The 11,783-nt window shown below is 40.5% G+C and overlaps 1 long non-coding RNA gene across 1 annotated transcript in view; it reads left to right on the forward strand.

Annotated features, from left to right (window-relative positions):
* LOC139082284 (uncharacterized) overlaps window positions 1–9,614 on the forward strand; it is a 55,158-nt gene extending 45,544 nt beyond the window's left edge. The window contains exon 7 of the long non-coding RNA XR_011538125.1: window positions 8,588–9,614. This is a non-coding gene — a long non-coding RNA (uncharacterized lncRNA). The remainder of the gene's footprint in view (window positions 1–8,587) is intronic.
* Window positions 9,615–11,783: the final 2,169 nt, after the last annotated feature.

Here is an 11,783-nt window from a genome sequence, read left to right on the forward strand (position 1 = left end):
AAAATTGTGCTTTTATTGAAATTTTGAAATTTATTAGCATGAGGTTATCTATATTTTCTTATTATTTTGCTGATCTATTCTTCATTGAAAGTTAATCATGCTTTCTCATTAATATTGGGTTAGTCTGCTAGGGCCATTGTAACAAAATACCACAGACTGAGTGGATCAAACAGCAGACATTTACTCCTCACAGTTCTGGAGGCTGGAAGTCCCTGATCGAGGCATCAGCAGGGTAGGTTTCTCCCCAGCCTCTCTCCTTGGTTTGCACGTGGCCGTCTTCTTGCTGTGTGCTCACGTGGCCTTTCCTCTGTGTGTGCACCCCTGGTGTCTCTTCCTCTTCTTATAAGGACTCCAGTCCTATTGGATCAGGGCCCCACTGTTATGACCGCAGGTAACCTTGATTACCTCTTTAAAGTGCCTATCCCCAAATACAGTCACACTGGGGAATAGGGCGTCAACAAATGGATTTTGGGGTACACAATTCATTCTGTAACAAATATATTGGTTATCTATTTTTTCCTCCTTTAGAATTATCAGTGCCTTCTCTCTCTTTTTTTTTATTTTTGTTTTCCCAAAGAATGAGCTCTTTGGTCCTATAAAGCATCAAGCATCCTTTTCTATCAGTTGTGTGTTCCTGCTTGGACTCTCAATTCCTGCTCAGTACAGTTGGCAAATAAAACCAAGAGCAAGTGTATGGGACTTTACACACAGAGGAAAGAGCAATGTCTTTGGGAGTCCAGCCATGGTGCTTCTTTGACAAAGGGTAATTCTGAGGAGTGTTAGTCCTTTCCATGTCATGGTTAAGAGCATAGACTCTGGAGCCAAGCAGTTCGAATTCAATTGCAGATCTCCCACTTAACCAGCTGTGTGACTTTGGACAAGTTGCTTAACCTCTCTGTGCCTCTGTTTTCTCACATGCAAACTGGAGTAGTCATAGTAAACCTACCACAGAGGGTTGCAATTAGGATTAAATAAATTCATATTTGTAAAGTGCTTAGCAGATTGTCTGGCACATGATAGTCACTTTAGAAGTGTTTGTAGATAATAAACCCCTCTAGGTGTCTCAGGGATCACAGCAGTGGACACACTGGACTGTATTGGGCCTGTTGCCAATAGGGTTACCACACAGCAGTGTCACAGAAGCCTGTGCTGAAAAGGAGGCCCGATAGGATTCTCCGTTATTCCTCCCTCGAAGTCACTTGCAGACACGTCTGGCCATTTGAATCAAATGAACCTCTTCTTTCATAAATAATTTGGAGGAGAGGGTGTGACTAAAAATGGTATTTGACTTTTGTTAGTTTAGCTCTATTGGTTTCAGCCACGTCTAATTTGTACTCCAACCTAGTACATTAGTTCATATCAGTTGAACATACCAACTCTTTGTCACATATGGTTTTTTTGGTGGTTGTTGGTTTTTGTTTTTTGTTTTTTGTTTTCTTGCTGAGGAAGATTAGCCCTGAGCTAGCATCTGTGCCAATCTTCCTCTATTTTATATGTGGATCGCCATCACAGCATGGCTGGTGAGTGGTGTAGGTCCACGCCTAGGATCTGAACCTGTGAAACTGGGCTGCCAACCCTGAGTGTGCCAAACTTAACCACTAGGCCACAGGGCTGGTCCCCTCTTTGTCATATTTTTAGACAATATTCTTCCTTTGTCTTTCAAGTTTTTTGCCTTTTGTTTATAATTTTGACATATTTAAATGTATTTTAAGTATTTATGAGGTTAAAGCTTTTGAATTTTTCTTTTGTGATTTCTTTGACTGCTTTTGGGCTTTGAAATTTCTAATCATTTTAAGATTAGATAACCTGTTCCATTTATTTGTTAGGCAAGACATTCTGATGCAGGTCACAATACTGGCCAAGAGACAGATACAGCAGTGATGGGATCCAAGAGACAAACATAGTGGAGATGGGATCCAGTATCAGCTGGAAGGGCCACTCACCCAAAGCAGAGACTCAAGCAAATTCTTGACTTACCTGCCAACAATTTCATATCTCAGACAGTAAAGGAAGTGATGAAGGGACTCCTGTGCTCCACTTAATTATCCCCAGAAAGGAGCTGCTTTGTGAAACGATAAGAATTTTGGCAAAAGTGACCATGATGTCTTAGACCCTCGGATAGGGTAGAGAAAGTTTGACATAGTAGTTACATGTTATAGTCTGGAGGAGGCAAACATAGGACATCCAAGGGCCCCTTCCTGCTCCTAGGCCAATGGCTGCCGTCAGTAATTAATCAAAAAACTCTTTTTCTGTTGGAGCTTGGAAGTAGTTTCAAACCCTTCCAAACCCAGTTCTTCAGAGAGCCGCTATCAACAGATCAGGCTGACACAGTGCTTATTTTCCATAGTACAAGGGGACAAATTTTTAAAGTTTCAAAAAATGTATAGGTTAGGAGCCTACAATTACTGTGACAAATTTATGCGACAGTTTATTTATATACTTATACAGTACTTGTCTAATTATAATTATCTAATTATAAGGGATTCTTTAAATGATGGGCTCTCGTGCTGGCTGACAAGACCCTCGATGGTGGAGACTGTGCCTCATTCCTCTTCGTATCTGTGATGTCTTGCCTAGGGCCCTGGGGTACATCGAACTCGTTCGAAAGTGCTGAATTGAATAGTGCTGCTAGGAGTGGGTGGAGCAAAATGGCGGGGTGAGCTGAATACTGCCGCTAGTAAATATGAAAATATTTTATATATTTACTTAGAAATTTATATGGTTGAAAACTATTTTTGTGCACATTGTTTCATTTGATTACACATGCTGCTAATTTCAGGAAGGAAAAAAGCTCCATCCACATAGTTAAGTGACTGGTGTTTGAAGATAATTTTCAACTTAAGACTAAAGTAGGGCATGGTCTTTTTGTGCTAAGAATCAGGTTTTTCCCCTAGAAAATATGGCTTATGAAGGAAGGATAAGATATATTGGCTAACTAGTGAGGAATAGCTCACAATGTGAGCGGGAAAAATGGGTCTTTGCAACTATGTCAAACTTTCCGGCCTCATTTTCTCTGATATGGGTCAGCTCGGTAAAGTCGTGAACATAGTGTTTGCAAAGATATTAATGATGTTCACCAAACCAAAAAAAAAATCCTTTCCTTTGCTTTCCTAAGCAGATAAAATGATTTTTTTCCCCAAAAGGAAATAGTCACAATCCAGGCCTAAGGGAGAAAACTCCCAAGGGCATGGCTGGTCAACTGCACGGCAAGACCATGTTACCCTTTGCGTGGCAAGCGCAGGTAATTCATTCTCATGACAACGTCAAGACAGAAGGGCTACAATGAAAATCCTAGCGAGTGGCATGGTCTTGACCTTTTCCATCAGGGAAATGTGAATATAAGAGAAAGCAATTTAAATAGAAGTAAAATGGGGTTACCTTTGGTTTGTTAGAATCCCAGAAGCCCCTACTCATTCTCCTATACCATGCACCTCCCGTGCTTCCTGTGCCCTAGAGCAAAGTTATTTGGGCTGGCTAAACACAGGACAAAAAACAAACCAACCAACCAACCCCAAAACAGAAAAACAGTGAGAGGATCAGAGCCTCAACATCGCAGAATAGCAAGTCAAAGTAGAGTCAGAGATTCCACTGATGACAACGTTATGTGAAGGTGGTATTTCAGGAAGATGAATTAAGAGGCTCTTTTCATCATCGGGAATTGAAAGGGGGGAGAGAGGAACTCTAATCAAAGATCAACAGTTTAAAAATCTCCTTCAGAGATCTAGGGGTAGCTTTATAACTTAGTAAGCTACGAGAGTGGAATGTGGGTGAAAGAAAGGGATGGTAGGAAGGACGCTACAGAGGGAGCGGCGACAGGACTGAGGACTCTATGCATACAGGGGTAGGGGACAGGGAGAAATAAAATGCCTCCGCCACCTCACACCATGGCTTGATTTTCATGATCAGATGGTCATTTTGGTTTAGATAAATTAAAGTAAGTTCTTGGTTTTAAAAGGAAACGAGAAAACATTTCGTGTATTCTTTTTCCTGACTCGGTAGCTATTCCCTTTTCTCCACATTCTTTCATCCTTAAGAATATGTAATCAAAAGAGTCAGCACAATGTAGTGGACACAACAGCGAATTGCGCTGGGAGTGCCAAGTTCAAGTTCCAATTCTTCCCCTGACTACCTCGGTGACTTACCCTTTCGAAGCCTCAGTGTCCACAGCTGTCAAATGAGGTTGGGCTGGACAATCTCTAACTTTGGTTTCATTTCCAAATTTCCACATTGACTTTTCTACAGGCTGTACTATTTCCTTCTCACATAAAATATGAAAATACGGCATTTCTATGAAGGATGCTGCCTCCTTAAAGTGTACTATTTTCCTTCGACCTTTATCATTTTATTGGCATCCACCTTTATCAGAAAGCCCTTTAGGCTTAAAGACTTCCATAAATTCCAGTTTGTGAACTCAGGGAAACCGAAAGATCAGAAGAGTAATTTAATGCTGTTACAGGCAGTTGAGCAGACCAGAAAAACAGAAAATGAAACTAAGTCAACAAGCAAAATGATGGATGCCACGCAAGCTAAGGGGTGTTCTCGAAGGGAGAGAAATGCCACTGTGCCAAGCCATATGGCACATTAAAACCAATGAGGACCTCAGCACAGGCCTTGAACATGGGTGGAATTCAGCTCATTCCTTCTTTAACCCTCTGGCAAAATCCCATTTGTCCAACTGAACCAAGATTAAAGTGATAACAAAGTGAGTAATGAAAAAAGCAGAAATAATACTTGTCCCGATGATCTAACCTGAAACTATAGTAAGTCATGAAAAACACCTTTGAGAGTTTTCATGTGGGCCAACTTTGGAGCAGATAAATTTCTGAGACTGCAGTCAGGCTCCTTTCTGTCTAGCTTCTGTCCATTTCTCTCTTAGAATCATCAATATCTAAAATTCTTTTAATCTTGGGAACACATCGCTTATTCCTCAATTAGGACTAACATTCAAAACACAGGTATTCCTGGAGGCGATGACATATTGACTTAAATTCATATTAAACTGTGAGTGAATGATAGCAGATTTTGCTGAAAGTAGATTTTGTTGGGGAGCACAGAGCGAGAAAGCACCGTGTCGCTGAAATCAGGAAGGGTACTACACAGAGAAGAGAAAACTGGGGATTTTCAGCAACCAACTTGCCTGCTTTGTGCTTTGCAAAAGCTAACTTATTTGATCTTCAGATCAGTTGTAAGCTGTTCTCGGGTGTCACATTTGTGTTGATGGCTTCTGTTAGCAAAAAAAGATTTCTAGATCTTTCTCCATTCTGTGAATCCTTCTGCCCAGGGCATCAGCCTTGTTGCTTCCCTGTTGGTAGAAATAGAATGGATAAAATGACTGCCAGAAAACATGGAGAAGGAAGCCAAGGGTGCATCTACAGCTTCGTAAAGCTTTGTGGTCTTCACAATCTCCTGTTTCTCTGGGCCTGCCTGGGTGGAACCTCTCCAGTAACAAATTTTTCCAAGTGGGAAGAAACCCCCAAGTCAAGATGGTTGAAAATGTGCTAACTTTCTGGACGAGTGTATTTGTGCCTTTGTCAAGTATCAGAAACAACTTGATTATTGGACTTAAAGTCTTGCTTTGAAAACAGCCAGAGAAGTTTTCTGAACACCACACACTGCTCCTTATTACTGCTAATCGAAAGTTCATAATATGAAGTAAGCATCTTTTTTAGTGAAGAGAAAAATATAAGTTCAGCTAGTGCAGCTTGAAAAGAAGCACGGAGCCTGCTTTCTAATGATGTCTCACTGTAAAATTATCAACAGAAGAGGGAAAGGAACATACTTGTGTCATGCATTTAAAGAGATGATGACTCGAGAGCAGGGTTTGAATGAATGGGGGCTTCATGTCTGACCTTTAGCAGACCTTGCTGATATTTTTAGCTGCTTTTAGGCAGTCATGAGAATTAGCTCAGCATGCGAAAGAAATTAGGTCAAAGTTTTAAGGAAAACAGGATGAGGGAAAAATTGTTTACATGGAAAGCATGAGCAATGGTACATGTCCTGCCCTTCTTTTGATTGCCAGTGCCCTCAGCAGAGCCATTGCAGTGATGAGGCTGGGGGAGGGAGGGTGGGGAGTGGAGAAAACCGGTCAACAGGACACGGCATGATGCCTTCGTCCCCCTGCAACATGTCCATCTGCAGAATGCAGCTGTATGGCTTAACCAGAAGACCAGGCTAGCCATTACTAATTTTTGTTTCCAAAAATACACCAATTTGGTGAGGGGGAATGGAATTGGATTATTTTAAACTGTATTTTGAAATAATTTTAGGTGTACGGAAGCGTTACAAAGACAGTATAGAGAGTTCTTATGTACCCTTCACTCCGTTTCTTCTAATGTTAACATTTTACATAGCCATGGTACATTTATCAAAACTAAGAAAGTAACATTCGTAAGATACTATTAAACTAAACAACAGCTTTTTTCTTCTCTTCCAGAATTGTTTTTGCCTCTTTTAGTTCCTTTGCCTTCCCCCGTAAATTTTAGAATCAGCTTGTCAATATCTATAAAAAAACTTGCAGAAATTTCCATCAGAGATGCATTGAATCTATAGATCTTCCACTAAACAATATTGAGTCTTAAAATTCATGGACACATTTTATTTCTCCAGTTATTTAGTTCTTCTTTGATTTCTTTCATTACGTTTTGTACTTTTCAACCTATGGAAACCGCACATATTTTATTTAATTTATACCCAAGTACTTTATTGTTTTCATCTAGTTGTAAATAGCATTGTTTTTAAAATTTCAAATTTCAACTTGTCATCGCTAGTGTATAGGAAGACAATCGACTTTTTTTATATTGGCTTTGTAGCATTTCTTGATAGACTCACATAGTATTTCTAGAAGCATTTTTGTAGATTCATTGGGATTTTCAACGTAGACAATCACGTGTTTGCAAGTAGAGCCGGTTTTATTTCTTCCTTTTCAATCTGTATCCTCTTTTTTTTCTTATTGCACAGGGCAAGGCTTTCAGCATGCTGTTAACCCTTCCTCATCTGAGGGGGAAAGTACTCAGCCTCCCATCACTAAGTGTTGTGTGTTGTTTGCTGTAACTTTTTTGTAGCTGTCTCGTATTAGGTTAGGGAAGTTCCTTTCTATTCTTACTTTAATCAAGATTAATCAATTTTTGAATCAAGAATAAATTTTGAATTTTATCAAATGCTTTTTATGCATATATTGTTATGATCGTACGGGTTTTCTTGTTTAGTCTATTAGTACAGTGGATTGCATTGATTGATTTTTGAGTGTTGAACCAGCCCTGCATTCCTCGATGAACACTGCCTAGTTAGGATGTGTTATCCTTTTCATATGTCCTTTGCTTCAATTTTCTAAATATTTTGTTGAGGATTTTTGCATCTATGTTCATGAGGAACGTTGTTTTAGATTTGTCTTTACTTATAATTAAAAATATTTTTGCATTTTTATCGTTTGAATATGATATGTGTTGGCATGTTTACTTTAGGTATTTATCTTGCTTGTTGTTCTCTGAGCTTCTTGGATCTGTTTTGTGTGTGTGTGTGTGTCTGTCATTAATTTTGGAAAACTGTCATACATTAATTCTTCGGATATTCCTTCCACCTCATTCTTCCTTTCTCTTCTCCTCCTGGGCTTTCAATGATGTATATATTAGACTGTTTGGTATTGTACCACATCTCTTGGTTGCTCTGTTCTTGATTTTCAACTTTCATTTCAATTTGGGTCACCCCTACTGACCTGCCTTCACATTCACAGATTATTTTCTCCACTATATTGAGTCTGCTGACGAGCCTGCTGAAGGCGCTCTTCATCTGTTCCTGTGCCTTTGATTTCTAGTATTTCCGTTTGATTCTTCCTTATAGTTTCACCTCTGATGAAATTACTCATTTGTTAGTGCCTGTTGTCTACCTTTTCCATTACAGCCTTTGACATCATCATCAGTTATTTGATTATTTCCTTCCTTTCTCCTTGCTCTGGATTTAATTTGTTCTCTCTGTAAATCTGTAAAATGAAAGCTCAATCTGAGTCTGATTCTGATTATTGTTTTCTCTCTTCAGTTTGGGGTTTTTTCTTGCCTTTTTCTATGCCTCTTAATTTATTGATGAAAGCCCGATACATTGTATAGAACAGTGTACATTGAGATAAATATGTTTTATGCTTGGAGACGAGCACACCTTTCCTTCTGCTGGGTAATGTGGTGGTTTGTGTTAACATTGTCGGAAGTTCAGCTGGGTTGGGAGTTTGCTCTTGCTGTGATTCTCCTCAGTGCACCACAGGCCTCAAATTCTTCTGGTGATGTCTTGTGTTTAGGGTGAAGACTTGCATCCCATAGAGTTTCTCTCAATGTGTCTTTGCCAGAGTGGACCTGTCTCTTGCAGCTCTTTCAGAAGTATTTCACTATTATTTTTGTTTGGTCCTTGTTAGTGTGATGGTAGGAGGTAGTGGGCACAGAGTGTCCTCTTATGTTATGATTAAATTTAGTCTAAGGCAGATATTCAGAACTGGGGTCTTCCCAATGCTCCTGCTCCCGCCCTAGCTCTAGAGCTGGACTTAGCGTGTATCTCTTTTCCCCGAAGAGAAAGAACATCTATCTTTCCTATTCTGTTACTGCAGGTGCCATGGATTTCTATCAGTGTATAAAGTGCCAGTTTTTCTGCAGATGAAGACATTTCTCACCAGGGAGAGAGGGGAGATGGATCCGGGAAGAGTTTTAGCAAAGGCTGCTGTTTCCTTCTGCGAGCTGGCACCACCAGGGGAGCTTTCTCAGGATTCTCCTTGATCTTCCCTATGAGCATCTCGAGGAGTTGGTGGAAGAAAAGCCTGTAAGAGGGTGAAAAGCCCCGATGTCTGCATTTCCCGGAGACTTCACGCTCTCACACCAGCCCACGTTAGGCCTCCAGCAATCTGTCCTCAGGTTTTCACCGAATGGTCTTTCTGGCTTATATGTTATCTGCTGGCATCTGCCACAGGTCAAACAAACCTTCAGGCCCTGTTCCTCCCTACGTGCCTTGTCTCTCTCCAGACTCCAGAGTAGTCCTTGAATCCTCAGTTCTCAGATGGGTTCAAGAAAAGTTGTTAATTTGCCACTTAAATGGTTTTTTCTTATTTTAAGAATTGGACTAATGCTCTTTCCAGCTTTCTGTGTTTATGAGGTAAAACTGGAAGACTCGATTAGTTGAATTTTGATGTGCTTTTCAGCTCTTAAACTCTATAGCTTCTAAATTACTGACCTCTATGGTTTTTATCCTCTTACCTCTTAAGCACGTTTTGTGAAAGATATTTATAAATGTTCTGAGATCTTCAGAGAAAGACTATAATAATGTCTTTTTAATTAGCATCCTCCTATCGGATCCTCTAAATATGTTGAATGGTGAGACTCTCGTTTATAAATAATAACTCCAAGACTCCTCACTGAAATTATTCCTCTGTAGAGTACTTGATTATAATCACTACTTATCTTCCTGTGATAACTAGGCAAGGACTGCTTACTTCTCAACTTCGCTCTAGCCCTTAGCATAGGATCTCAAATGCAGATTCTCAAATGTTTATATCGATTGTATGGGTTAATTAATGAATGAAAAACTGAATTTGTCCCCAGAACAGTTCCAGCATTAAAATTAATGAAAAATTGACCATGTAAGAGGATTGTCACATTCCAGGTGATTGTGCTAAGTTAATGAGTATAGGGGAAAAAATGCCCACTTGTACCACATACATTCAAAGTGGATCCAGGAGGCCCAACCTAGCCTGGACACATTATACATACAGGAGAAAACCATTTCCCTATAAAAAAAAATGTCCTTATGTGCCTGCTAATACTCTAATGATTGAAAAATTTTAAAAGCCTGTAATTCCATGATTGATTTAAGGGCAATGAGACTAAGTAAAACCATATTCTTTTCCTGTAGCAGATATTGATAAAGGGGTGATCTAGACAGAAAGGAGGAAAGAGAGAAATGAACCATGCCAAGTGTCAAAACCAACTTTGTCCACTTCATCTTTCTGGGTGGGATTTGTCCCTGCCACTGTAGGTGGGTTGCTGATCTGAGCTGCCACGTGGCAGTGGCCTTTGGCTTGCGGGGTTACAGAACAGTATTAGACTCTCTAGGATGGCTTTAATGACTGCGCCTGCGTTATGCGACACCTGGAGCAGCTCCTGAATGAAACTCATCTCTGGATTTTACTCAGATGTCAATTTAACCTGTCCTGAAGCAGAGGCAGAGTGGTTTCCTTCAGTTGAATACAAGTTCTAGAATTTTCCAACAGTGCCGGGGTGAAAATGGCAGGACAAATCACATTCGTACTAAACAGAAAGTTGGCCCATTGCTACCAGCCAGCCTACGTGAACTGGCAGCTCCTACTTAACTGACCTGCAGAACTAACGTTTTTGGAGTGTCAGCCATGAGTTCAAAGTGAGAGCAACCATTACAATCATGCTCAACTTTTAAATGTAGATACAGAGTAAACTATTGTTGGGGTTTTATCAAGAAATTCTAAAGTAGTAAGGGGCCAAGGCAATGGAGGACTTAGGCAGAAGAGTGATTTTATTCATGGACCATGCCTGAGCCCTAAGGAAGCATGGGTACAAGCAGGATGGTAGGGTTAGAGATTAGAAGTGTTAGTGCGTAGAATTGTAGAAGTCAGAGTATTGGCAAGATTATCTATGTGGATATTGAAATTATTAAGAATTATAAGAATTAGGAAGACAGTAGTGTTTGAGAGAGAGTAACTGCTAAAATCTGCAAGGAATGAGGTCTACACTGAGGTCTGGGCATGATTGCATCAATGAGAGGTAGAGCGTGATATAGTCTGAAGCAGGACCTTCAAAAGAGCTGCAGAGGGGGCTGGCCCCGTGGCCGAGTGGTTAAGTTCGCGCGCTCCGCTGCAGGCAGCCCAGTGTTTCGTTGGTTCGAATCCTGGGCGCGGACATGGCACTGCTCATCAGACCATGCTGAGGCATCGTCCCACATACCACAACTAGAAGAACCCACAACGAAGAATATACAACTATGTACCAGGGGGCTTTGGGGAGAAAAAGGAAATAATAAAATCTTTAAAAAAAAAAAAAAAAAAAAAAGAGCTGCAGGGTTTAAAAGAGGGAGAAGAAACAACACTCTGTAAGTGGCCCATTGGCATAAAATGTATGGGACAGGAAACAGCCACTGCTCCAAAGGGATGCTGGGGAAGGGACCCAGGGAAGAGGAGATTCAGGTAGAGCAAGAAAGTGAAGAGAACACTAGGGAAATGATTGAAATTCTAAGAGATTTTTCTGATGACAGACTCAAAAGTGTTTGGAAGTTTGAGAAGGAGTGTGAAATTGACTCAGATTAGGGGATGTATAAAGCCACATGGTATAAGGATCCAGGTGATGAGTGATAAGCTGAAAATTTTGGATTTTTTACACTCGTAAATCTGTCCCAAGTGTTTCTTAGAAAGCATATGGTCATGAGATGTTAGTATTCAGGTCTTGCCAGGAGGTAAAGAAACCTCAGTGGGTCTCTACATCAGTCACACCGACGGCTGTGTCCAAGCTGGTGGGGGTGGTCCTATGAGGTAGGCATTATTCCATTTCACAGGAGGAAAAATGAAGTTCAAAGAAGTTAGACGATTTGACAAAGAATACAGTGTGGCAGGGCCTGGACCAAAGCCCAGATTTGTTGAATCTCAAAGTCTGCATTCTGGAAGGTCTGTGGGCTACCTTCCCTGAAGTACAAGGCTCCATTTTCCCTTTGGGTTAATCTCTTTATCAGTTTTTGGGTGACTGGTTCTTCATTAGTCAATTGACAGAGTGACATTTCTGACATCACAT

Source organism: Equus przewalskii, chromosome 3 (assembly GCF_037783145.1).
Source record: "Equus przewalskii isolate Varuska chromosome 3, EquPr2, whole genome shotgun sequence".
Lineage (NCBI taxonomy): Eukaryota > Metazoa > Chordata > Mammalia > Perissodactyla > Equidae > Equus > Equus przewalskii.